Here is a 25,189-nt window from a genome sequence, read left to right as displayed (position 1 = left end):
CGTAATGTTTTGGTGAAACACTTTCAGACATTTGGGTACCCTCTGGGTGGAGAGAAGCCCCCACTCCCCAGTAAACTGTGCAGGATGAATATAGCTTTACAGTTAACTTGTTTCTGTTTTTGAGAACTGATTTTAAATTTAGTTCAAACAAAACTGATCTGTCCAAAGAAAGTGAGTCGTTATGAGACTCTCTCTGCCTAAAATGCCACCTTTGCTATCTTGACAAGGGGATGAATGACCTAATATGTCATGTTCTGAATTTTGTCACGTATCAGTGTCTGGGATGGCAATAGAAGCTTCTCATAGACTGCTTGGGTTTGGGGGACTAACTTGTTTTCAGGATTGCCTGGGAAGCTGCCCTCTTCTTCCCCCATTTCGTGAAACAACTTGCATCTGGAGTGAAAAGCAGACGGCATGCTTGTGTTTCTGTTGGAGGCCATAGAGACGCAACCCAAGACAATCAGGGGTGTTTCTATTCATGAGTAGTCAACCAAATCGTGATCTGGGTATTTTGAGCCTGCCTGATCTTCTGAATCAACCTGCAAAGAAATGCACTCCATTTTGTGCTGAGTTAGGTCTCTGTCTGGGGTTAGCCAGTGTTGCATTTTCCATGTAATATCTGTGACCTCTTTGTTGCATTTGCTCTGTACACTTTGGCTTTGTAAATTGCTGACTGGTGCAGCAAGCCTTGGGCATCCCTGGCTTTTTGTAACCAGAGCCAGACTTTTGAGTAACGAACTTTCTGAGAAATCTGAGTTAGTGTTAATTTTTTCCCCTTCTTTTAAGCCCTATTTATTGACACTTTCTCTTTGCCTCTCCCATATCTTCATTTTTTTGTTTGTTTGGCTTCTTGGCAATTTTAATAAAATCTGGTTACTAGGAGTAAAATAGTAATGTTTTGGGCAATGTATTTGGTATTAGAAGATACATTAGCACTTAGTGATTTGGGAGTATCTTGATTTAGCAGTCAGGGTCTAGAAATCAAGTTTATACTAGAGATATGAGAAGGGTTCACCCTAGATCTTTGGGGGAGTCTAGAGCATCAGAGTTTTTCATTCTTCCTTCTTGCCATGCCCTGGAGCATGAGTACTAGGATTTTGGGGAAAGAAGGGCTGAACTTGATTCTTGGCACATCAGAGGGTGGATCATATGAAATATGTGCTTTTTAAAGCATGTAACAAACAACAAACATCCTATCTATGCCTCCGGTTCTCTGAAACAGATCATGAGCAATGTGCCTGTGGCCCCTGATGCAGGAACTCTTGCAACAGCTCAGTAAGCGGCTCCTGTAACAGGATTTGAGGACACAAAGCAAGAGAGATTCTCATGAGACACCGTACGCTGTAACTTGGGGGCAAAGTGCACTGGGCTGCAAGCCAGGAGACCGAGAGTTCTAATCCCCTGCCCTTGCATTGATTGTTGTTAATATTTCTGTGCCAATCACAGCCTTTATCCAAAGCCTCGCTGTTACGTTAGGGGAGGTAACTATCATTGGCTAATGTTGCAGATGTCATTGCTTGGCACTTGCACAAAGTTGCTTCCAGCAGAGCTGGGAATAGACCCTGGGTCTCTAATATAACAGCCCAAAATCTCCTCCTTTTTGCCATGCTCCCTTTCAGAAAGAATGTCAAATATTTGTGTAACCCATGCAGTGTGACTGTCACCTTTTTATTAGTCTGCAGAGAGGTTTCTGACTTTCTCCCTCCATGTTAATAAACTTTGATTCTTTGGCTCAAGTAGTAATCTCATACCTTTTTTACATCCAGGGTTCAGTCCACACAGAGGACCCAGATAGGGATGTTACTATATCCTTGTTCTATTGTCTGTAACCACTAGACCCTTCTGTTCCTAAAACCAGGAATAAAAACCAGGACTCTTCTATGAGGGCCTCTGTGGTCCCACTTTTGGGTTTGGCATCCTCTAGCATTGAACTTGTGCCAGTTCCAAAAGTGTAAATTTGCAGCGGTGGTCCTCAAAGAACTGTTACTAATAGGTTACCTTTCTGCATCCAACATTCTGCCGCGGTCTCCTAAACAGTTACATAACCACTAGCAAAGTGTGTTGTGTTGTCCATGTATGTGCAGGTCTAGTCTACACACAAGATGACAGCATCTTTCTCATTTTCTCTCTTCTCTTCTCCCCCCCCCCCCCCCCTTCCCCCAAATCTAACTATATCTGTAGCTGAAGGGAAAGAAGTTTGTGATGTGGATCTGAAGGCTGAGAGTTCAAACTCTGCTGATACTCATGGGAGAGGGAGAAGTGTCATGTGTGGATTGTATATAATGTCACTAGTGTACGGACTCTGGAGTAATAGTTAGGAATGACTTTTTCTTTATATTGCAAAATATTTTAAAAGCAAATTTGAATGTTACTACACCTCTACCCCAATATAACACGACCCGTTATAATACGAATTCAGACATAACACAGTAAAGCAGTGCTCCGGGCGGGGGCTGCGCAGTCCAGCGTATCAAAGCAAGTTCGATATAATGCAGTTTCACCTATAACAGGGTACAATTTTTTTTGGCTCCCGAGGACAGTGTTATATCGGGGTAGAGGTGTAATTATTTCATTGTAGCTCTTTTAGTATACATGAAAGTGAACTGTGCCTGTAAGAAAAGGATGAGGCACTTTTCTAGTAGCGAATTTGAAACGGAGAGTAGCATGTAAGAGATTGTGTCCAGACCCTCAGGGTTTGTAGTGTAGACAAAGTTGACATCCAGCCGCTGCAGTAATTAAATTGGCCATGCGTGTCTACCTAACGCTCACTGCGTTGGTGGAGTGCTTGCATTGGTGCACAGAGCAGTGCACCGTGGGTAGCTGTCCCACAATGCAACTAGCCACAAGGTGTTTTGTGAAGGTCTTGCAACACCTCCTGGGACCAAAACATTGTCACAGGGGAATGGGAACATGGCTTTGGCCGCTCATGATGCAGTTTCCTCCCTTCCTATCCTCGGAGATGTGGGCTTTTTCCTACTGTGTGTTGTAAAGTAGCTAGGACAAAGGGGTCCCAGTTGGGCCCTTGAGCATGGTTGGGTAGTTGGTTGTTTTGTAAGATCCAAAAAAAAATTTCTCTCCCTTTCATCTCCATCCCACCTCCTTTGTGTGTGCAACATCATACACAACTCTACCTACACAGACATTGATATTAACTACATAGTACAGTAAAAGGACTAGTGGCACTGAAAATGAGTGACTGCTTAACTTCACCCTCTCTAGGATTTGCTCTTGTGCCATTGTTCACACCTGTCCTGTCACAATCACATTACCTCAGGACTATAAAGAGCATGTGAAACTGCATTGCAAGATGTGTTCTATAGGGGATGGAAACTCTTCATAGGAATTCGTGTAAATATTCCCCCCCCCCCCTTTTTTTTTCTGATAATTTTAATAGGAAATCCAAATCTGACTTAAAATCTATTTTTAATTCAGTTTTTTGTGTGGAAAGGCAAAAAAGATACTTCACCTGCCCAAAATGAAACAAACTGGTTCAATTTACATAAACTACCATGGTGATCCTTTATATTACCCTAATGCAGGGGTCGGCAACGTTCAGCACACGGCTCGCCAGGGTAAGCACCCTAGCGGGCCAGGCCAGTTTATTTACCTGCTGACTCGGCAGGTTCGGTCGATCGTGGCCCCCACTCGCCGTGGCTCGCCGTCCCGGGCCAATGGGGGCGGCGGGAAGCTGCGGCCAGCACACCCCTCTGAAGAAATTGATGATGTGGGAGCCAGTAACAGCATCTTATAGCATTTCACAGATTGGGCAGGCAAATTGTCCTTCTCACTTTTTGTTTTGTTTTTAAAAAATAAATGGATTGCACACCACCTTTTATCAAGCTATAAACTAACTTCCATGCTGCTTTAAAATGTTCCTTTGCTAGCTGAACTAGTACTAAAGCTTGCTAGTTTTCATTTAAACAGTAAAGTGGGCTTCTGGTTAACTACTTCTCTGCTGGCCTCCAAAGTAACATTGTTTGAATAATGCTACTTAAATACAATTTTACAACTTTAGAGTCCTTAACTAATATATTCCCCAAACCTCATTTGAGGCAGGTATTGTTCCCACTTCAGGGCTGAGAGGATGAAGCCGTTTCATCCAAATACAGAAAGAGCCTGCGTGAGAGAGGATTAGATCTGACCACTAGAGTATGTTGCCTCCCTGAAACTTCAGTACCAACATACCCTCAACATTTCAATGGAAACACTGGCATACTGTGTATGGGTCAGCCCTAGAAGTGCACTATGTTCCATATGCTCTGTACATCAGGCAGCAGCAAAGCACTTAAACCACTAGCTCAGCAAGAAACTGGTTGAGTCTCATGATGCTGCCAGTATGGGAGTCCAGTGCCAAAATTCATCAAGATGGAAGATGACGGCTAGAGGTTCAAAAACCTGATATGAATCAGAAATTTAGATTTCAAGTTCATTTTGTACAAGGGAAGAAGTGCTTCTACTTTTTTGCACTTGGGCCTTGTTGCACCCAGTGCAATTATCACTTCGAGCAACAATTTTAGGGCTGGTTTATGCTTAAAAATTAGGTTGACATAGCTCTGTTGGTCAGGGCTATGAAGAATCCACAGCCCTGACCAGTGTAGTTAAACTGCATCTACAAAGGGGTTAGGTCAGTAATGTCGATGGAAGAATGTTCCCATCAGTTTAGCTGCTTCTGTTCAGAGAGTTGGTGGTCCTGTACCGATGGAATGAGTTTTTAGGGTCGGGGTTGATTTCCCTCCCTCCCCCCTCCCCCCCATTTGGAGTAAACTACATCTGTGCTATGGGATTATCCTGGCGTAGCTATTCCAGGATAGTCTCCACTGTGTAGACATACCCTCACGCTACGATCTCTGTCAAATCTATTGCGGGGTGGGGGGACAAGTTAATCATGCTTGTGCCTTTCAGTAAAGACTTTGTAAAGATGCATGACTTAATGTAGCTCTTTAATAGAGACATAGTGTTTTGTACTCTGATGAAAGCTGAATAGATTTAATACCAAAACTGAGGCAACATTGATCAATGAACTGTGGGTCTAGTTAAGGGATATATTCTCCTCTGCAACCCGTCTGACTTCAGTGGCATTTCATAGGATATTTGTTGCTGAATTTGGTCCAGGAGATTTGATTGGGGGTAGAATAATGAATTTCTGTTGCACTGCTACAACTTGTGGTTAAATTTTTAGTAGTTAGAGTACTTCAAGGCTGTCCAGTAGCTCTTTCCATGTTTACATGGCTGTATTGTGTATTACTATTTTTGTAGTCTTTGATTGCAAAAGAAGTATTTATTACTTTCTAAGCCAGATGTTTGGGATGCAGCATTCAATACTTCAAAGGCAGCTGACTTCCCTTTAGTCTATACAGCATTACTGAAATCTTATAAAAGCACTGAAGTAGCAATGGCAATGATTTTCAATTGACCACTAATTAGAAAAGCATTGGACTAATAGGATGAGCTATACTTAGTAAGGCCTGCCCTTTTTGTTTAATCAGGGCCCAGAGACTAATAAATATCTGTTCATATAGTCTTAGGCAGGGGACTTTGTCATGTAACGGTGCTTCCATAACTGTTTCTTTGAACTGTTAAAGCAGAGTCTAATGTAGGCTTCATCTTGAAGTTTAAAAAAAAAAAAAAATCCAGTTTTGTGGGTCTCTGAGCACACGGACCCTGGGTGATGTAGCTTGTTTGGTCACTAAACTAATAGAACCCAATTTAAGTGTGCAGGGGGATGTGCAGGAAAGGTGTGCTGCTTTCATACCATCTATTTTTCTTTCGTCCAAAGAGAAACACTGGCATCATTTGAGCAGTCAGCAGTTACCCTGCCTTCCTGGACAGAAGACAGTGGTTCTGGATCTTTTTAAAGAGGGAAATGACTCAGAATTCTTGGTGGCTTAGCAGAAATTCTAAGCCAAGCTTCCAAGGAGGAGTTTTGGTGCTCAATGTGCATTAGTTATGCTCCACCTACAGTCCAGTACTGATGTGCTTAACCTTTGGAACTGATACCAGTCTGACAACATGCATGCTACTCTCTCATACTCCCAGCTAAATCTGTAGTTACAGCTTTTGACCTTTTTAATTTTTCATGGTAAAAATTTCACATGGTAAACTATAAGGTGGGAAGTATCAGAGGGGTAGCCGTGTTAGTCTGAATCTGTAAAAAGCAACAGAGGGTCCTGTGGCACCTTTTAAGACTAACAGAAGTATTGGGAGCATAAGCTTTCGTGGGTAAGAACCTCACTTCTTCAGATGCAATAATTATCCAAAGTAAAACAATAAGTTGGGTGAGACGCCTTGCATCTGAAGAAGTGAGGTTCTTACCCACGAAAGCTTATGCTCCCAATACTTCTGTTAGTCTTAAAGGTGCCACAGGACCCTCTGTTGCTGTTTATAAGGTGGGAGGGAAAGGTTTGAATAGATTATGCGACTTAAGTGGCTGCCACTCCAATAGTATGGCAAAGTTTGCTGTTTTTATTTCTTTTACCTGTTCGGTGGACTGTGTAAATAGGAATCAGCCTACTAAGTGCTTTAAACCTTCCTTTTCTCTTTAAAGCATTTTGTAATGCAGTGTGTGAAGGATGAGATATAACTTTTATTTTTAAAAAAGCTGTACTAACATAAACATCTGTGGACACACTTCTGAATCCATGTAGCCCTTAAGTTGCAAGACTTGCTCATTTCGGGTGAGGATATATTTCCGTATGTCAGCATTCTTTTTAACGTATTGGTGCAAAACATTTAATTAAAAACAAGTACTAAAAATAATTATCCAAAGTAAAACAATAAGTTGGGTGAGATGCCTTTCTAAGGAACGGTAAAATTAAAGGGTCTTCTCCCCATTTCTCCTCCTCCCCGCCCCAAGTCTGTCTCCTCCTCCATTTATGACTGACTGCGATTATCCTTAAATCCAATGCATTCTCTTCCATCTTGAGTAGAACCCTACTAATGTCAACCCTTGAACTGCTCTGGAAACATGAGCCAGTCTAAAGAGCATGAGCTAGCATTTCTATCTTCTCCTATATGAGGAAGCTTCTATAAGCAGTTACCCCTCGCCCCCCCTCCCCCCCCTTTGCTCAGTATGTGACACTACGGAAACTCCCACTGTACACTGTGGTTATGCTCTCAGATGTGACCAGTCACATAGATAACCTGTTTCATCTGCACTGTGGGGCGGTGGTCTGCATCTACCATTTTGTAGCTGTTCTTTCCAAGTCACTTTAAATCTTTGCATTTCACTTTGTTTTAAGTGTTAGCATGGGAAGTTGCCACCAAATAGATGATTATATAGCCTCTCAAGTACTTTACTGTTTTGTCAGTTCAAAAGTTAATTACATTCAGAGATAGAGATTGTTAATGCTTCGATAAATGTTAAGATCCTGGCTGCAATAGTATAGAAACTTCTGGATGTGAAGTCAGGTGAGCTATTCAATATTACATTACCAAATTTTGCTCCTACTCTTTGAATTGGGTAAAAAGAGGGAGAGATTAGAGAAATCCTGTTCTCTAGGCTGCTTTTTTTTGTGTTACACAGCTCAAGGTTTTGTTCATCTGGCTAAGCACAAAGGCTCTTATGTTTTTGTTTGTCCTTGAGAAATCCTTTAAATCTAGTGGCTCTTCTGCCGTTAGCAGCCATGTTCATGTCACAGGCCCAACTAAACGATACTGCACTGGACAAGTGTTGCCTTGTTACATGTATCTGGCTAAGTTGTCTCTGCTACTAAAATGAGTCCACTGGCTCATTGAGTACAATAAGTGAAAGCAGTTTGAAACCTTCCTGAAATAAAGCTGTTTTCCCCTGTTTGTCAGTGTTGTCCCTGTCCTAAATCAAGCATGCTGGTGTAGGACAGCGTGTCATAGGCACTGTCTTAAGGACGGGGACTTAATTTTTTTACAAAATGACCTGTCTTCTAATATCCATCCCCCACATGGTCTTTCACTTTCTTTGGCCAAGGCAGGGTGGGGGGAGTGAAGGTGGGTAGTGACAAAGTCTCAGGACTTCTTCATAGTGAGCTCCTACTATGCTAGTCATTGTTGGTGTGACTCGATGTGCTGGCATAGTCTCCTCCACCTCAAGGGAAGCTGTTGATCAGAAACTGGCACATGTTTCCAACTCAACAGGTGTTTGGATCAAATCATTTATTGTTAAGAGCATTGGGCTACACCAGGGGTCGGCAACCTTTCAGAAGTGGTGTGCCGAGTCTTCATTTATGCACTCTAATTTAAGGTTTCGCGTGCCAGTAATATATTTTAACGTTTTTAGAAGGTCTCTTTCTATAAGTCTGTTTTCAGAGTAGCAGCCGTGTTAGTCTGTATCCGCAAAAAGAACAGGAGTACTTTTGTGGCACCTTGGAGACTAACACATTTATTTGAGCATAAGGTGCCACAAGTACTCCTGTTCTTTTTTCTATACGTCTATAACAACATATAACATAAACTATTGTTGTATGTAAAGTAAATAAGGTTTTTAAAATGTTTAAGAAGCTTAATTTAAAATTAAATTAAAATGCAGAGCCCCCCAGACCGGTGGCCAGGACCCAGGCAGTGTGAGTGCCACTGAAAATCAGCACGCGTGCCATAGGTTGCTTACTCCTGGACTACACCCTGGAATATTAACCTAATGTGGTGCTGGGATTTTTGTGATGCAGGGTGAGAAACACAGTAGCTTCTAAATACTTCTAAGAATTGTATTATTTTAATCTGAGCATAATATAAAGACTGTGGCTACACTGACAAAAATTGGACCTGTAATTCTCTACTTGTGGAAGTGTAGTGTAGAAAAGTCTAGGGTATTTTTACTACCCTCTTGTTTAATCCTTGGATTCAAGTAACTGAGTTTAAAAAGCTCTGTCTCCTTCATCAATGACTTTCACTGCCTGCTGTTAGTTGTAAGAGGGGAACTCAAGACTTCCCAATCAGAGCAGTTAGAATTCTAAGTTTAGAAAACGCATGTTTATTGCATTTTATCTTTTCTTTTCTCTCTACTCAGATGTATCCTTTTGTTTACAAGTTGGTGGTGGTTGATGCTACCAGGTTACAGAAATAAAATAAATTATGGCTTGAAAACAATTCTTTCGTTGGGAGGATGGGAACAAACTGTGCAATTAAGTTAATTTTCTATTGCCGGTGAGGTTTCATCAAATGCCTCTTTAGTCTAGCTCAGAGTGTACTAAAATATCCCTTCTTCCTCCCCAGGACCTTCATTGCAGGCATATTGCCCAGCAGGAGAAGTGGACAAGATTCTCTTTGGAACCCATGAACTTCTCTGACAGGTAGGAGTTGCTCTGTAGTGCTATGTTCTATTATGCAGGTAGCATTTTGCAAACTCTAACATGCATGGGAGGTTGGGGGGAAAAAGTCAATTTTCCCCTTTTTTTTAAAAATAGGGAACTGAAGCATAGAGAAGTTAAATGACTTGCCCACTATGACACAGGAAGTCTGTGCATCCAACTCTCTTGAATTCCCACTCCAGTGCTGTAACAATAAGAACATCTTTCTTCTCTAGTTAATCAAAACACAAGCGAAGTAGATGAATATCCCTAATTCACAAATGGGCAAACTGAGGCCAAAAGACATTTCAGTGAGTTGTCCTTATTACTTCTTCCCAGTTGGGCAAAACATAGCAACTGCACTATATTTTCAGTCCCGGAGAGCATGAGAAGCAGGAAAGTAAGCACAATTTCCACGTCCCCCTGAACCTTGGTCTGAGTAATCTGTGTGGTTTAAAGGAAAATGTGTATGAATGGTAATGGAACTCCTGAGTTCTTATCTCAGCTCTGCCAATGCAGTCTGGGCACCAGAACTGGACACACATTCATCCTGCCTGGGAGATGGACTAGAAGACCTCTTGAGGTCCCTTCCAGCCTGACCTTGCTAGGATTCTCACTGTCATCTTAATAAAACAAATTGCAGTGTGTTGTACCATAAACCTGACTGCAGGTGGATTATGAATGGTTCTGTTCCCAGTTAACGAAACAAATCCCAGATGCTGGCATCTATTACATAAAGGTAATCCTCACTTTTTTTCCAAGCATTTTAAAAATTAACTTTGCACCAAATTTTAAAAGCAGCATGTTACAAACAAGCTGACAAACGTGAGGCACTACTAATCTTATGGTATGACTCCCATTCTCTCTTTCTCATATGTTCCCAAATCTGGACAGTGTGGCACTATGAAAAGAATCTTGAGAAGCAGAAATGAATTGGTGTGGGTTTTTTTGTGTGGTGGTTTTTTAATTATTATTATTTATTATTTTGGGGGGGTGGGGGCAGTGGAGACTTTTTTTTGTGGGGGGAGGGGGGGGGGAGTAATCTCTTCACCTCCTTTCATGAGACCAAAAAGTTAAATGCAATAGTGAAAAATCTCCCCAATATGTAACATTTAAGCTACTAAGAAACTGGAATCTTGGTGGAAAAACTGCATATGAAATAGGCCACAGTTGACTGTTTCTGCTGGCACACCTCTGTATTCTTTACCAGAAGGTCATGTGAATGTTTCAGTCCTAGAGTTTTCATATGGTGATGTAGCACCCTACATAATATCTGAGAAGCATGTTTCTGCAAAATGTAAAGGGAGACTAACAGCTTGTAAGGCCAGAAGGGACCATTGTGACTGTCTAGTTTGACTTCCTGCATAATACAGGCTATAGGACTTCTCTGTATTTAATTCCTGCTTCAGGTTCACTAGCTGTGCTTGAACTAGAGCATCTCTTTTTAGAAAAAGTCCAATCTTTCTTTAAAAATTAAGAAGCGAGGGAGTAACAAAAAAACTTGGTAAGATATTTCAATGATTTATTATCCTCAGTGTTAAAAATGTACACGTTCTTTCTAGTGTGAATTTGTCTAGTTTCAACTTCCAGCTATTGATTCCTCTGACACCTGTGTCTGCTAGCCTGAAGAGTCCTCCTGTCAAATTTCAGTTCCCCAGGTACTTGTAGACTATGATCAAGTAACAACTTGGGCTGTGCTTCATAACTGCCCTTCTGTGTTTGAAATCTCTTATAATGCAGCAATCCAGACTTCTGAGGTTTCAGCAGATTTCACACCCACCAGTCTTTTAGCCTGATCCCTAGATTATTTTGGGGAAAAGGAGTCAAATTGATCCCAGGATAAGTAGTGCTACTACATGCCTTCTAGAAATACATATACACCTCTATCCCGATATAACATGAATTCGGATATAACGCGGTAAAGCGGTGCTCCGGAGGGGGCTGGGGCTGCGCACTCCGGCGGATCAAAGCAAGTTCGCTAAAACGCGGTTTCACCTATAACACGGTAAGATTTTTGGCTCCCGAGGGCAGTGTTATATCGGGGTAGAGGTGTAATTATTTTACACAAAGCAGTGGGTCTCAGGACAAAAATATGGAGGCAACACTTTAATTTTATTAATAATAAAATAAAAGGAAGGGTGGAGGAAGTCGAGAATCCCTTCTAGGGTCAGCACCTTTCTCTGTGTCCTGCCTTTCTATCTTTTTGCATTTTATGTCCTGGACAGTGTTGAACACATTAGGTAGATAAATGATTATATAATAATGGCTTAATTATGAATCCTAAAAAATAGTACCTCCAGCCCAGGTCCTTCTGCAATAATACTCTGCTCAAATTCAGGCAGCTTGTGTGCATTAAAAAAATGGGACAGTCTCCCCTGTATTCTTCATTTCAGTGTGCATTGCAGAGACAGCTAGATAAGCTGTTGATTTCATGTTAGTATTTATTTGTTGCTGTGACTCTAACTTTACTCATAACATTTTAAATGATTTTCATGTGCAATGAACCCAAATCTCCAAAGCACTGAGGGTCTCTGTTGGGATGCTGAGCACATTAATCTCTCGCTAAAGAAAATGGAAGGTCCTAATGCTCCTCTGTTCATTGATCAGTGTCTCTAATAAGGAAGTGTGAACTTAACACATTTGGATGTTTTCCTAAAAGTTTGTCATGATCTTATCTAATACTGCAGTTTTTCTTTAATTCATTTTTTATAGACAAGTTTAAACATATTTTAATTTACATGTGAGCGAAAGACTTTTTTTTTTTTTTTTTTTTTTTTTTAAAGTCAAGATCCCACTATTCAGAGAATTCTCACCAGCTAGGTAAAGACAGTGCCTCTAAATTGTCCTTTAATGACCAAGGAGATGGGGATAATTAAAGAATTCTTCCTGGTCATTCATAAACTAAGGATGAGGTTTTCTGTTGCTTAGAAATTGTCAGGCCACCTATTAAATAGTAGCTGAGTAAAGTTTATTTTTAGCATTCTCTGTAATAAAGCTAACTTCTTATTATGAACAAATTTCCTAGGTAGTTGGAGAATGTCTGATAAAGTTTTTCTCTAGACTCCATCTATTTCAGGTATCCTGAGCTATATTCTTTTGTCTTTATGTGAAGAATTCTAAGTATAATTTTTTAATGTTGTTTTGCTACATTTTTATGTAAGGTGGTCATTTCTGAGTTTGTCCAACGTGCTTTACCAAAGAGGAAAACCAATCATAGTTTCTGTGACACGCTCAAGTCTCCATCCCCGAGGTGAAAACCTATGGGTACAAATCTTTGCTTCAGAACATAGGAAAAACTCTTTTCCAGTACAAACTAGGAAATCTTCATCAGGATGACACAATCATAGCTGAGTGTTTTAAAATTTCAGGTTGTGTCCTCTGGCTGAGTGTTGAACACCCCCATGTTATCAAAACATCTGGGGGTAATGTGTCTGTGATGTATTTCCATTATGTGATTTGAAAAATACTTAATGGCTTTTATGTAGTTCACAGTTGAAGGAAATATACAGTATCAACAGCATCCTGAAGTTGGGATGTTTAGCAATGTTTCAGATGGGTTTTGCAATTAATGATAGTAAAAACGAGAAAATGTATTAAATGTTTACTACAGATACTAACATTACATGAGAAGATCTAATTTTCTGTTAATTGAAGTTCCACGCCTAAACACGGTGTACATTGAGTCAATTGAATTATAGGCTTCTTAAAACTTGGTGCTAAATTCTGCTTTCAATGTACTGGTGCAGCTCCACTGGCTTAAATGGGGTCATGCCAGTATAATAGTAACAATTTGCACCACAGGAAGTGGTATTGCCACTCCATGGGCTTTCAGCTACAGAAGTCCCTCTACCATTCATGTATAGAAGTTTGAAGCTCTGAGCTTGATTCGAGAAGAAATACATGAAGTATCTTAATAAAAATGTTCTAGAGTAATTTTTTTGTCAAGATTAAATTTGACAACTCAATTACTTCATAACCAGTTTTTTTGAAAAAGAATTGTGAGCTGTTGCATTGTGAACACAATGTTTATATTAAATCCACATCATGTTGCTTAGCTTTATTTCTTTTGTAATGACTAACTTTGACAATACAGAAAAACCAGGTATAGAATGAATGGATTACCATAGATGTGTGCTCCAAAAAACACAAGAAGATTAGTAGTGAGTTTACTGTAGCAAAGCCTAAGACCTGAATTCTTCCCTAAAAAAACATTAAACCAGAGCAGTGTATCTTAGTTCAGCTAATTTGTTGGACTGGTGTCACCATAACGTTATCTGCGATGGTTGAAATCTAATGGCAGATCATAAATGCTCTGCTTGCCCATTTATTTTTTCTTTGCTAGCAAAGTGGTGGTGACTTAAAACTTTTTTTTCTTGCGGTGTCTTGGCATTTTTTGTATAAAGTGTGCTTGGCAACTTCCTAAGCAAGTTTTCTGTTGCTTTTAATCATAGGTCTTTAATGAGCCTGAACAAGCTCACTTATTTCCCCTGAAACCTATAAAAAATCATAATCCAAAAGGTGTTGATTCCCTGAACAGACTGGTGTGTTCCTTTCTGACTCAGGCATGGTGAAAGTATGGGACACAAAGGGTTAAGGTCTGCCATTTTGTTATGTAACACCCTTAATGGACATATCAGTGAATGGCACCAAAATGGCAGGGCTTAACCCTTTGTGAGCTGTAGTGCCTCACAGTCAGAAACCTGCATCTCAGAAGCTAGACTTGTTCTTTTTAAAACCAAAAACAAAAAAACCTCCAAGTCTCAGTTTTAAAGACTTGTTTTAACTAGCATGTGGCCTGCTGATTAGTTCTTTTGCTTCAGTAACAATACCAGAAAACTTAACACCTTTTTAAATTTTTGTTGATAGTCACTTTCATGCCAGAGGATCAGCTTGCCTTTGGTTGCTACTTTTCTTATTACTGAGTTGATACAATAAGAAAAAGATCTTGAGTTACCAGACTGCAGCCATCTACTGTCTAAGGCATAAAGTGCCCAGTATGTTCTAGTCCTAGATTTCCTAGATTGATTTCTTTAAAAAATATATTTTTATTTTTTTAACTCAAACCTGCTTCTTTTTTTTTTCTTTTTTTTTTTTTTAAGGGTTTCTTAACAATAAATACAAATAAATTGGGCGGGGGCATTGTAGGGGCAGCATCTTGGCCTTTGGATTTTTTTATTGTGGCACACTTATTTATTGGTTTTGGTTTTTTTTTTAATTTTTTTTAAACTTTAAGGTGGCAGATTTCTGGGAAGTTCCTTTCACTGGGAATTAGAAAAACAATAGTAGTGATTTAATAAGGCTAGAATGAAGTTGGAACAGTGCATTGTTGTTTCCCCTGGTGGGCGAGGGTGTGAATTGGGGGACCCTGAGCACTCTTTCTGATAAAGCATCAAAGCTCTTGGTTATCCAAGCTGCACTCCAAGGGAAGCCTAGACAGCTTCCAGGTTTGGAGTCTGACATGGTATATGGGGGTACTACAAGTCAATCAGTTTACTAAAAGTAGCTGGTTATTGATCAAAGTTAACAGACTGCAGTATCCTTTGAACATCTTCACTTAGGGAGATACACTCAAACATTGCTTGACCTGCCTGCTTTCTTTTTCTGTGAATCATCCCCCCCAGGAATTAGGAATAAGGCTCGTGAATCCAGGGAGGAAATTTATTCTTTTTTTGGCTGTCAGCAAATTCTACACAACTTGTATACAGGTTTTTGTTGTTGTGTGTTTTTGTTTGTTTGTTTGTTTTTAAAAGGCATCCCTAAAACTCTTCTCTAGATGGCCTGTACATTAATAGCAGAACAATACTTGCACCTTGTTCTTATTTGAAACATTGTAGCATCTGCTTTGCCAGAATCTGGCTGTCTTAACTTTGCACTAGCGAATCTTTCTGTTCACAATTTGGTAAACTGAAGTTTAGACTCTACACAAAAGGTGATGTTTATGTAATGGCTATCAGAGGCTTTCTATAGAATATTCTGTGGTATGGCTTGAATTTTTTCTTGTCTAATAATGATTAGGAATCAGATGTGCTTACAGCTGCAGGAATTCACAGAACTGCATGGGTGGCCCCTGGCTTATATGAGGTCTTGGGGGGAAAAAATGTAAAATATGCTACATCTGATGCTGTACCGAGATCCCTAAAATCTATGTATTGATTATTGCAGTTAAGTCATGTGGGTATATTATGAACATGTTACGTACTCCTTAAAATTGCCAGTAGCTGATATCCTAGTACGCAAGGAGATAGAAATATATACAATTTCAAGTCTTGAGAGAACTTACTTTAACAGCTAACTTGTTTATTATTTTTATTGGCAAGCATGAGTGAAGTTAAGCAAATTCATTCAGTAGCATTTTTGGTACTGTGGAAACAGTATGTAGCTGAAATTTCACCAGCTGTTCTCATGAGACAGCTGTTGAGGATCTAAGCTCATTCACTTTTTTCCCCTCTCCTGTGATGCACCAGTTCTGCTTTTTGTCTTCTTGCTCCTCGGTACTGATGGCCAACTGATTAACTTTAGTGAAATAGAGCTCTACACCCCAATGGGTGGCTCAGGCAATACATCTCAAGTTTTATACTTTTTGTTTGACAAACGGTAATATATAAAATACTTGCTGTGCACTTGCATGCAAAGACTAGCTTCCTATTTTCCTGGACTTGATTTGTTCTATTCTGTGCTGCCCATTGGCTCTGAAATGATATCTCCATTTACAGTATCTTTTTCTGTATTTGTTTAACCTTATTCTCTTTTCTCTCCCCCCCCCCTCCCCCCAAGAATCTTTTTCTCTTCAATTGCAGCATAAAATATGGTACTGTATTTGGTTTTTCACTTGGGTACTGCTATCCCAAATTGGCTTTAGTTCTTTAGTTTAGAAGACTTTGTAAATCTCAACATGATATAAATGTGGGGGGAAAGGAATAATATTGACTGGAAATTTCTTATTTAATGGTGTAGACTTGGTAAATGAAAATATATTAATCCAAAATGATCAGTAGATCTCAAGCCTTTCTCTGTCTGAAAGGGCCACCACCAAAGGCTAGACAAATGAATCAGGGAACACTGCCACCACTTAATTCAGCAATTTAGTTGTTTACTGCTCTGTTTTAATCCACTCCTTACACTGAAGGGGGTGTGGGGAGAGGAGCCCTAAAAAGTAGGGGGAAGCTTTTTAAAAATGCTTGATATATTCATTTGCATTACAAATACCCAAAATGCTCTTCCAGCAATTTCATATTAGCGTCCAAGCTACAGGAGGGATGAGAAATCTATGTATGAATCGCAGAACCTCTGTTTTGTGAACACCAGTCTTACAAATGACCAGTTATATCAACTATTTTTCCTAATGGGGGAGGGGAGAATCACCTAACAAAAGTGTTGGTGATCAAGAACAGGTCAACATCCTTGCTCATTCTGCTGCCTTCAATGCATTGGAAATTGCTTTGCTGTTGTCTGAAGAACAAAGCGATATAATGCACTATACAACTTATGCACTATATCTACTGTAATTTTGATATGTTAAGTTTTAAGAAATTGATCCCGAATTAGCTTGTAAAATAGGGATTCTGCTGTATATCGAATACTCTTCTGCAGCCTGTGTGGTACTTTGCCCCACTCATGGTTTGACTTTATATGGATAGTCCACCATATATTTATAGTGGAAACTAGAAGGAATCTTAGACACATGCTCTCATCCTTTTCCCCCATAGGAAAGGTGAAGGGGAGGTATGTTGTATAAATCTGGGGGACATATGATCTGTAGGAATGATATATGGTCTAAGGAAAGCATTTTAGCTAGAAGGAGAATCCCTGAAATTCCAAATTCATCTTTGAGAATGTTCATTAAAGAATGAAGTTCATGCTGTCCAGCAAGAACTAGTAAGCTACTCCATTCCTAGTGAATCTAGACACTGCTTTTTATGTTTTATTACTTTACTTTAAAATACCACTTTGCATCCCACCTAAAATGATGTTCAGATATCCATTGACACATTGGTATGGGTGATTGTTACATGTGGAAGTCAGATTCAGTTATGGCTCCTGAGGGAAACTATTTCTTCTGTTACATTAAAACATTTGCCTTTATTGGGGTTGAATCTAGGGCAAGGTTTAAAAACAAAACAAAGAGAAATTGTTACACAACTATATGTCTGAACTTTTTTTTTAAGCAGGAGAATACCGATCCTCTCTTCTCTCCCCATCCACATCCTCCATGCTGATAATTCAGGATCAGCCAAACAAACTCCCACCAACTTTCAAAGAAAAAGAAAACTTCAGCTTTGGGCTGAGAGAGCATGGGATTTCAGCCCAGAAATAAGTAACACTTTTTAGTAATGTAAAACTAAGAAAAATAGGGACTGTAATGAAATGTCTCCTCAAGTGTTAAGTATAGCATCGCTATTGCTTCCCTCTGGTACATGAAAATCGAAAGTTAAGATACTGATTTCATAGACCAAATCACTTCTGATCTGTGTCCTCAGGTTAGTTATGAAAAGCCACATGAATTTTAGTTGCAGGCTTATTTTTCCTTGATCCCTAACAGTATTGCAATGTGGCTTTAAAAGTGTGCCTGAAGTGACGGCACTTGTGTTAAGGGAGAAAATAATATACAAGAAATTGTTAGGCTTACATCTTTGCTTTACTTCTCCCTAATATAATGCTCATGAAACTTTTGCTTCTGGTTCATATCCTAATCTGCAGCTAGAGAAAATACTGTCTTGAGTGCCGCCCCCCCCCCCCCCCCCCCCAAAAAAAAAAAAAAAAAATCCAGATGAACTGCCTAGGAGTAGCTTACATATCTTTCTGGTAATATTGGTTGCTGGTATTCGTATAGGTTTTTACCAATGTTGGGCACATGTTATGGCCTGGCAGGTAGCCCTGCTGAGATCTTCCATGGGGCTTGGTTCCTCCAGGAGCTGGCAGACCAATAGATGTTCCATGGTTTGGGTTTCACCGCAGTCATGTGTTCTGGGTCATTGGAATAGCCCCACTTCTGCTTATTGATCTTTGACCTGCCAACTCTTATTCAGAGATGATTTAACCATCTCAAGGCTTCTCACCTGAGGGAAGGCATTTGGTAACATCTGTATGCATTTTGATGTCCTTCATTGAGTATTTTGAGCAGTGTGCGGCACAGTTCTAGTTGTGTAGCCATCAGTGGTGGATTTTTTTTTATTTTTTTTTTTAAGCAGTTCTGTTGCCATGATGAAGCTTTTCCTCAATTTCAAGCAGCCAACTGCTGTGGTGTGGCCATATAGCAGATGTCTGGTATCTCTGACCTGTCATAATCGTTCAGTTTTACTTGTGACCTCTCTCTCCTGATATCTGGTTGAGCAATTCCAGCAAGCACATAAAGGCTCTTCACGTTTGTTGGTGTTAGACATCCTGTGATTTAGTGGTAGCTATCACTCAGAACAGGATCCAGCATCTTTGTGTGAGCCAATCTTTCCCATCCTGGATGTGCATATTTGGCTATCGAATAGCGAAGTGCAAGTGCAGTGGTTCTTAGTGTTGCTGGGTTGGTTCCCCATTTTGAACTTGCAAGCTTCCTGACTGTTGTTCCGGGTGCCAACTTTGCCTTTTGTTTTCTCCATTGTGTGCTTTGAAGAAGACAGTGGTTTAGCATCACTCCAAGTTAGACAGGATTCCAGCAGTGGGCAAATGATACCCCCTTCCAGATGATATTGAGTTGTCTATTGGCCTCTCAGTGAAGATGGAAGGGAGTCGCTTGTGATTTGGCTGGGTTGGTGCGCAGTTGATTCTTGATGTAATAGACTGAGAGCCCAGACACTGCCAATGTTAGTGTAGCTTCGTTCTGGGCAAGACCGTTGGCTTGGGCAGCGATACATAAGTTGTCTACATAGATCAAACTTCTTGCGCCAAGATGGATCAGCTGATCATTTGTATTGGTGAGAGTATGCTCCCTTGTGGTAGACTTTCTGTTACCACCAGGAGCTCTGCTTCCTGCATAGTTGGACGTAAAAACATCTGTTCTCTAGTTGCAATTGTATCATTCATATGAGGTGGTGATCTTTTGTCATGGTGTATATTTTACGAAGGAGCCAAAGGCCTTGGGTACACTGGCGCTGTGCCAAAAATGGCACTTTCAGCACACCTACTATAAAAATTGCTCTAATGCCACTGACTGTTGCAAAATTATAAGTCTTCTAGTGTTCTTGCCACTTAAATCTATCCTATCTTGGGTTGTTTGTTCAGTGCCCTGCCATTTTCTAGGAGTTGGTGTGCGACCTGGTCTACAATAATATTGTAGTGTTCCCTGGGTGGCTTCCTTTCTTGCTTACTGCTGTTAGTCATGTCCACACTGAGATTCTGCCATGACTTCTGTTTTTCCTCTTTTTTAGTTCGGAGACCAGGTCTTTGCTGGCTACAATGGTCTCCTCAGCTAATGAGTCTGCTTCAAACATCCGCTTTTATTTTGCATACCAATCCAGTAACTCCATGTTAGTCCCAGCCTTGTGAAATATGCTGCTTTGAGAGAGTGCAGACCACATTGAGAAGCTGATCAGTTTTCTGGTATTGGTTTGGTCTTTCTTACAATGGCATTGAGGTCATTGGTGAAGCTCTTCCGTTGCACTTTCTTAAACTAAAACCGTGCCAGAATGTTACTGAGTTTGGCATTATGGCTGCATTGAGTTGGATGGTGACGAGCTGGTGCTGCAAATGTAGAAATGGATCCAAACTAAGTTTGTTCAGCATAGCTGGTTTGCTGTTGCTGGCAAATGCCAGATTGGGGTTGTAGCCCTGTTTCCATGGGCTGCTGTTGAAAGAACTGGGGAGCTTATGGTTGTGAATTAAGTTCAAGTGGTGTGCATCTGCCTGCAACTCAACTAGTTCACCATTTTCATTAGTTATGCTATAGTCCCATTGGACGCTGTGACTGTTGGGGTCACCATTGATCACCTGTGTTTTTTGTTATGTTCGAGGTTATGTGGGCTAGCGAACTTGAATTGCTTCCATAGCAATCTGTAGGCAGACATGCTGGAAATTCTGTTGGTGTCTGCTGTCAGGACTTCAGTGTCATTATTATTGGTCATAGGTCTTGTGTTGATGACAAGATCGGGTTTGACAAAAATGGCACTGCATATTGCTCTGGTGGTGGTGTACTTCTAGAACTTGACGTATGCAGCCTGCGAGTGGTGTACTCTTGCTGCTGATGTGCTGAGGTTATGCAAATAGAGTATTCTGCTGACTAGACTAACCTTGAAATCACAAATTTTAAAGAGCAGTACCCTTCAAGGGAAGGCAGTCTGTGGAGGAGAAATCACTTTGACTTATGGCCTTTTGAAAAATCCTTTTAAGAAAAGTTGAATTATGCACCTGTTCAATAACAAAGTTACACAGATGCAGGCAGATATATTTATTTCAGAGCTTCCTAAGTTGTGGTCCATGGGCAACAAAACATCTGCAGCACATTTTCTGGTGGCTTATGGAGAACTGGCTTCTTGTGTGGTGCCAGATGCTGCTCCTCCTTTCTAGCTGTTAAATTGCACTAAGACAGCTAAAAATGTCTTAATATTTTTCTGTACAAGTAATTACTGTACTTGCTATAGGTATTACAGGTTGTGAGTGGGAGAAGAGGATGATCTGCAAGATCATGAGTGGGTTGTGGGGAGCGGGGAAGCAGGTAGCCTATGAGAATATAGTCCATACTCTGGGGAAAAATTGGGAGTGACTTCTTTACTTTCAGTAGTAATAAATTGCTTTTTCTCTCTCTCATATTTGGTCACTGTTGAAGAATGTTCCTAAAATTGCATATCACCTGGTACTTCAACTGGTCTGCTTATCTACTTTAATTACTGGGGTTGGTTACTTAACTCTTTTAATTTTGGCAATTTTAATTCTGAGTTGCCACTTGTGTTAGTGGAGGTGAGGAGGAGTAAGAAATAATATCCGTTCCAAAGAATCGTTTGAAATAAACCACAGTATTTTTAGCCCCCCAAAAGATCCCTCTATCAGTTCTAGGCTGATTATTTACAAGTTATTTTTGGCAATGGAGAACAAAGTTGCCATAGAAAAGGTGCAGTTTGAACTTTCTCATACAGGCCCTCTTGTTACATACAGTTTTCTCAACAATGCAAACTTTGACAGTCACAGCACCAAGTTATGTCGACACAAGGCGACTTACAATCAACCTATGTCTGTGTATGCCTACACTCAAATTTGTCATTGACTGACGTAAGCACTCCATTACAGTGACATAGTAAAACCACCTCTCTGAATGGTGTAGAGCAGGGGTGGGCAAACTTTTGGGCCTGAGGGCCACATCAGGGTTCCAAAACTGTATGGAGGGTTGGGTAGGGAAGTCTGTGCCTCCTCAAACAGCCTGGCCCCCGCCCCCTCCCACTTCCTGCCCCCGGACTGCACCCCTCAGAACCTCCGACCCATCCACACACACACACACACCCCTTTCCCGCTCCTTGGCGGGACAACAGGGGAGGGGCCGGGGGCTAGCCTCCCCGGCCAGGAGCTCAAGGGCCGGGCAGGATGGTCCCATGGGCCATAGTTTGCCCACCTCTGGTGTAGAGCCATGCTTGACCTACTGAGGTTGACACAGTGCAAGTGCTATATAGACGCTGCATGACCTGTGTTAACCCTAATAGTCCTCCATGAGCTGTCCCACAATGCCCTGTTCCCTGTGACACTGACCACTCTTGTCACAACTTTAAACTCCACTGCCCAAGGGTCAGAGAGACCAAAAGCCACTCCATCCACCCTTTAACTCCTCCCTCTCCCCATGTTTTTTTGTAATACCTTTCCTGATTGCCCACCTTGGCAATCACATCTAGTAGCTCACCCTTGTGGGCAACTGCCGAACCAACCAGGCCAGTTCCACATACAAGATGCGCTCCTACCCAGAGTAGACAGAAAGTATTGGATCTCCTGGGCTTACACAGAGAGAGGAGGCTGTGCAAGCACATCAATGGACCAGCTGTAGAAACATGTCCATCTAGGAGCAGATTGCACAGGGAATTCAGGCAAAGGGGTGTGAGAGGGACCAGCAGCAGTACCACGTAAAAGTACAGGAACTCTGCCAGGCATTCCACCAGGCAAGGGAGCACAACAGATCTGGCCGTACACTGCAGACCTGCCACTTCTACAAGGATCTGCATGCTGTACTTGGCAGAAACCCCCACCAGCTCCCCACAGACCACTGTGGATACTTGGGAGGAGCCAGACCCGGAGACCCCTCCTGTGAACAGTGAGGAAGAAAGGGAGTTGGGGGGAGACATGGTAGAGGACTCTAGCCATGCTGCAAACCAGGACCTGTTTGAGGCTCTGCCACCGTGTAGCCAGTCCCATCAGGCAAACATGGAGGAACTCAAGTATGTGTACACACTTTTTCTTGTGATCAAATTTAAAGATGGCACCAGCCCATCCCCCAAGCTAAGAAACCAAAGGTATCCACTCTTAATTGTTTTAGTCATAGGAGAAGAGGTAGCGATACAAGAAAGAGGTCGGATTGGCTTTTCATTTCCCTGTTGGGTTAAGTAGAGTGGGCAATGCAGAACATTTTGTTTATGTGCATAGGTACGTTCCTCTTATCCTCCTGAGAAATCTCTATGAAACTTTCATGGGGGTACTCTGTAATCTTCTCCTGAAGGTTTCTAGAGATGACTACCTTATTTCTTCCTCTATGGTAGGATACTTTGCCATGCCATTCTGTGATGAGTTCAGCTGGCACCATTGCAGTAAACAAGCTAGTGGCATATAGGCCCGGGCAGCTTCAGGAGACAGTAACAGCTGTGTTCTTTGTGCCTTTGTGACACTGAGGAATGAGAGATCAGCTAAAATTATCACTGCTTGTGGAAAATAGTGCAAATATTCAGTGCCGCTGCCCTATAGTCGTATCCATGGAATAGGGACTGAAATCATATAGCGTCTTGCAACAGAAAATCCACATCATCCCTTGATCCTGTTACCATGGCTGGAGCTGGAGAGCAGTGCTGTGCTGAGGTGCTCCAAAGCTGAAGTGTCAATAAGCATTGCTTGTGTTTTTACAAGAAAAGAGAGTTTAGAAACTTATTCTCTTTCCACTGACTGTAAATCCAGTGATACATCTGTCTGTCTTTATCAGCAGCTTCTGGCTTGGTGGGTGCCCCCTCCACTCACAGAACGCATGACCATGAGGAGGAGAAAGAATAGGATTAGGGAGGACCTGGCTCGCAGGATCTTGTGAAACAGTGTTTCATCAGACTGTGAACTAGGGGCTTGGCATGACTGACAGCATGAAGAAAGATCAAGAGGACAGGAAAGGCCCATGAGTCCCAGCAGGGCAAGGAGAGGGAAATGCACCAGGACATAAAGGGTCTTCTCAGTCAGCAAACCCAAATGCTCCCAAACTCTCCATCCTATGCAGCCCTTGGAGAACTCTGAGCATTGTCCTTAGACCTCTTCCCCTCCCTCCCCAACATATCATATGGAATCAAGGGACCCATTAGTGCCCCCTACTACTCGACACGGGGGGACCGCAAAGAAAGCCACAGCTTCACATACTGACCTGTGAGAACACAGTTGTCCGTTGTGGCTACACCTACAACTACTTTTTGTGTACTCAAATGGATATAAATGTTTACATCCTTTAATTATGTTAAAAATTGTATAACATTACCTGCGGGGGCTTTTATGTATTGAATTTCGGGATTTTTTTCCCCCACTCAATTTAATTACCCAAAAATAGAACTTGATCTTTATCTTTACTAGTTCACAACAAATATTGCAGGATTCATAGTGATTATCAAAGACAACAGTACTTGTACCAGTACCCAGTCATTTATGCACGTACAGCAAACACTACACAGTTCTTAGCAGCACCCAGAGCTCCAGGCTCAGAGAACACTCCAGCGTGCAACACTGCTGCAGCTGGCCACTAAAGTGCTCTTTCAAAGCCTCCCTGAGCCACATAGCTCCACATCAGGCTTCTAGAATAACCCTTGTTCTGGCTGTTGAAAGTCAGATGGCAGCTTTCCCCCTCTGCCTCACAAGTGTTATGCAGGACACAACAGGCAGCTCTAACCATTGAAATCTTTCTTGCTGAGTTCCAATCTAGTGAGTAAACACCGCTAGCATCCCTTCAGTCTACCAAAAGCACATTCAGTACTTATTCTGCATGTACTGAGCTGATAGCTGAATCTTTCCTTGGGGCTGTTGATGTGGTTAGTGTACAGCTTTGTGAGCTGGGGAATAAAGGGTAGGCTGGGTCCCCCAGAATCACTGTTGGTATTTCAGTATAGCTAGTGATGATCCCCCTGGTCGGGAAAGAATGTTCCCGCTTGCAGCTTTCTGAAGAGTCCTGTGCTCTTAAAGAGGTGAGTGTCATGTACCTTCCCTGACCAGCCCACATTGATTGGTGAAACATCCCTTGTGAGCAACCAATACTTGCTTAACCATAGAAAAGTAGCCCTTTCTGTTGAGGTAGTCTGGCAAAGTGGGCTGGTACCAAAATAGGGATACGTGTGCCACCTTTTGCTCCACTGCTGTTTGGGAACCCCATTGCTGTGTATCCATCCAGATTTCCTGCACGTTGCAGAGTCTGAGTCCTGCATGGCAGTAGCTAATGAATGGCCCTACGTGCTAGGATAATGGCCCTCAACTGTGGATTCTCCAACTCCAAGATGATTTCTGACTGATCATTAGCAGTCCGATGTTGCAGGGTTCCAGAGTGTGATCACCGCTTGCTTGCCCACTGTCAGTGCAGCTCTTCTTGGGTGTCCATGCGCTAGAGGGCTGGAATGGGCTCGGCACATGGATGGCTCTAGCATCTGAAAGTTCTGCAGCCACTGCTCATCGTCCCAAAACTGCATTAAGATGTGATCCACCAGTCAGTGCTCATTTCTTGGGCCCAGAAGTGGCCTTTTACCATCTGCAGCTGCTCCATGAACCTCAACAACAATCTTGAATTGTCTCTTTGTGTCTCA

At 41.5% G+C, this 25,189-nt stretch overlaps 1 protein-coding gene across 10 annotated transcripts in view; it reads left to right on the top strand.

The window, feature by feature from the left end:
* The window catches only part of GATAD2A (GATA zinc finger domain containing 2A), a 110,176-nt gene that overhangs the window by 42,244 nt on the left and 42,743 nt on the right, over nt 1-25,189 (top strand). For all 10 annotated transcript variants that reach the window (XM_054013438.1, XM_054013439.1, XM_054013440.1 and 7 more), the window contains exon 2: nt 9,184-9,260. The gene's annotated coding sequence lies outside the window, so the exon portion shown is untranslated. The remainder of the gene's footprint in view (nt 1-9,183; nt 9,261-25,189) is intronic.

The sequence above is a fragment of the Malaclemys terrapin genome, chromosome 24 (assembly GCF_027887155.1).
Source record: "Malaclemys terrapin pileata isolate rMalTer1 chromosome 24, rMalTer1.hap1, whole genome shotgun sequence".
Lineage (NCBI taxonomy): Eukaryota > Metazoa > Chordata > Testudines > Emydidae > Malaclemys > Malaclemys terrapin.
Note: the sequence above shows the minus strand (reverse complement) of the source record. Positions and strands in the feature narration are given on the sequence as shown.